Here is a 3,340-nt window from a genome sequence, read left to right as displayed (position 1 = left end):
TAAAATATGAGGGTTAACACAGCTATGTATTTTAAACTGAGGTTTCTTTTTTCTTACTGTCTGGATTGGAAAGCACAAAGCAATTGCATAAGTCACTCTAAGATTTTTCAACCAAAACCAAAGCTCTCCCAGAACATGAGGATAATTCCAGTGAGTATCTATTAATGTTTTGTAAAGAAGGCATCAACATTTCTCCTTTCTCATGCCAAGCTAAAGTTTTATGAGTCCGTGCTTCAGACTCATGTCCTGCTGAGTTTAAATAATATTCTTAATCCTAACTTTTTTATTATGTAGCTAATGATCTGATGTTATATATACTGCAAAATATTCCTCATATGAGAAACACAGTTGGTATTTTACTGGGAGAGTCCGCTGAATTGGATATCATTTTTCACAAACATATGTACTACCCACAAGTTTAAAGCCATATTTTGAATTCTGCATCACTGTGAGTCATCCCTTCTGCATGAAAAGCTGTTACATTTCTAAGATAAGTTTTATTCATGAGACTTTTATGGTAAGTTGTCCTACATTTGTTTTCATTTAGGTTGCATTTAACATTGCCTTTGTGAGTACTTACATGGCTAACTGCATATTTTTATTCTCAACTGAACATGTATTTATGTTTAGCTCAGCAATGATTCTGGAAATCAAACCAAGTCTTAGTAGCAGTTCGTTTCAAATGAAGTACCTTCTCCTTCAGCAACCTCCTCTTCAGAGTGCTTAGCTCCTGTACGGCCTCACGTTTAATGCCATTGACCACCACCACTGAAGGGGGCAGCTCTGCCCGGGGCTGTCTCCATTCTGTAGTCTTTTCCTTTATCTGCTTTGTCAGGGTCTTTACCTCCCCTGAGTTCTTACTTCTCTTACAGCATGACAACACTGATCTCTAGCTCACTAAGATACTGATTATTATGCAACTGGATGTCTCGGTGCTGATCTGCCAATTCAGATATGGTTTCTTTCATATATTTTATCTCTGTGTCACTCTCTGATGCTTTCTCTTGCAGTTTTATGTTGCTTCTATTCATCTGCGGTGCTTGCGGGTCACAAATCTCCTTCATGTAAAAGTAATCTTTTCCTACATTAGCAGGCTTGAAATGTATTCAATGTTAACATTTGCTTTCAGCAATTATTGTCAGAACTCAGTGCAAGACAGTTCCAGCTGATCTTTTTCAGCTCCTGAAAATTTCAACATTGAAGTTCACAATTCTCTGATGCTGGCCCCAAGGTACTACTGGTCTCCATGACTTTTTGCCTCTCACCTTCAGATGAGACTTTAAGGATTCATGTTCCATCTTGATGCTCTTCAGGATAAGTCTAAATTCTTTCAAAATTTTGCTCATCACAGTATTTTACACTGTTCTCTTCTAGAAACCCATTCAGCTTTTCATTTTCTTCTTTCATGTGCTTAATGATGTCCAAAGTTCCTCAGTTTTGTTCCTCAAGCATCCACAAACTCTGAGTCAACTGCTATTGAATGTTGTGCTGCTTCTCTTTTTCAAAGTGACTCTTCACAAAAATATTTTTGTATTTCTAATCTAGCTGAAGAACTTCTTCTTCTTGGGATTTGGGCTCATCATTTTTCACTCTCTCTTGTAAAAAGTTGATCGGTTTCTCATTGCTTTGACGTGGCTTCACAGTCCTCCTCTTAGAGCTGTTGGAGGGACATCTCTAAAGTATTCTAATTCTATATCAGCATCTTGTTCTAAGCTGTCAGTTCCTTCAGTACTTGCTGCTGATCTGATGCCTCCTGTAGAGTGACCTGTAGATGCTCTGCAGTGCTATGGTAATTCCCTTCCATCTTCTGTCTCTTTTCTATAAGTGAAGCTGCGGACAGCTCATGTGCATTGTTCAGAGAATTCCCAGTGGCCAAACACTTCCTAAAAGTTTGCTAGTGGATGATGGAGGTTGGGATGGGGTATCAGTGGAGAAGCACTCAAAACCTGAAGCACCTGATGACAAAGAAGCTTTGATAACATCATTGCTTAAAGAACCAGATGTCCAATATCTGTAATGGATTTACATGTGTATTTTTATTATATCAATTTCACTTTACAGTTCAGTCCCAGTTACACTTCTAAATCCAAAATGTTGAGTTAGAGATGTTGAGCAGCTGCAGTCACCAGTGTTACTTGCTGCCCCTTCTGAATTTGATGTTCAAGGTAAGTCAGTTTTTCCTTCAAGACCTGGTGTTCTTCACATCAGTGACCTCTTTCAGAAAGGTTTCGTTCTCAAGAGTTCCTGTCAAAGGTTCTGTGCCTCCTTGTGGAGCTCATGTTCCATCTGAGCTTCAGTCTGAAGCATCGGTCCCCTCCAAGCCCAGGGCCCTTCTCTCCTGGCGTTTCTTACCTCAATTACAAGTCTGCAGATTTCACTATCTTTGGCATTGGCTTCTGCTAGATATTTCCTAAACTTGAGCCTCAGACATAGCGCTCCTTCTTTTAATTCTCTTGCCTGAGTTTTTCACAGTGGTGCTCAGGTGCTTGGTAGAGGTACATGTGCAGGGTAAAGTTGGACTGGAGGGTCTTCATGGCACAAACCTCTCTGTGGAGACATTTACTGACTGCTCCTAGGGAGTTGCAATACCTGTTTTTTGGATGGCTAGACTAGTCACTGCCTCAGGATCCTCCATTCCTCCCTAGTAGTTGCTCATGTTTGGCTGATTCTGGCAGCAGCTCTCTGGCCAGCCTCGGATTAGGAGTTCTCCATGCAGCAGTTGTATCCTCACTGATGGCCAAGGCAGCTTAGTCAGACCTACTCCAGTCAGAGAAAGAAACAAACTCTCTTCAGCCTATGGGTACCCCTCCATCACCCCCTCATCTCTCAAATTAAATTTTAAAGTCTTTTACTTTCCCTTTAAATGATTTTGTTTTCTAATTTAGTGTTGGCATAAGCATTAATATTCTCAGTGTGGTAGGTTGAACTGTGGTCACCCATAGGCTGCCTCCAAACAGAGATTAAACATATAAAGACCAAACTTGGCTGGGTCCTCTCATAACAGTTTAGTTTTATGACTCAGTTATGCCAATTATTCTTTAAAATCTCTGATAGGATTAGAAATCGGGCAGAATTTTGTTGCAGCAAACATTGATGAGATAGGGATGTATTATCCAAATTACGTTTTATTTCCTTTAGATATGTGAGTATGATTGGGAAATATTATAAGTTTAAATTAGAATACTCATTCACAGTAAAAGTTAAGTTGTAATTAATCCCTTTCATAATACTCTCCCTTGCTTTGAATATGCTTGTCCCCTTGTTCTTGCCACTTCCTGAAGAAGTTCTGCAAATCCTCTTCTGTGGGTTTCTAGTTACACTCTCATGGATGCCTCAGAAT

General features: G+C 39.7%; 1 pseudogene; it reads right to left on the bottom strand.

Moving 5' to 3' along the window:
• Positions 1–631: 631 nt before the first annotated feature.
• On the bottom strand, positions 632–2,431 carry LOC101579906 (annotated as a pseudogene).
• Between the last annotated feature and the right edge of the window lie 909 nt (positions 2,432–3,340).

This window comes from Octodon degus, unplaced genomic scaffold (genome assembly GCF_000260255.1).
Source record: "Octodon degus isolate 3935 unplaced genomic scaffold, OctDeg1.0 scaffold00162, whole genome shotgun sequence".
In the NCBI taxonomy this organism is placed as follows: domain Eukaryota; kingdom Metazoa; phylum Chordata; class Mammalia; order Rodentia; family Octodontidae; genus Octodon; species Octodon degus.
The sequence above is the reverse complement of the archived record's forward strand: the minus strand, read 5'-3'. Positions and strand labels throughout refer to the sequence as shown.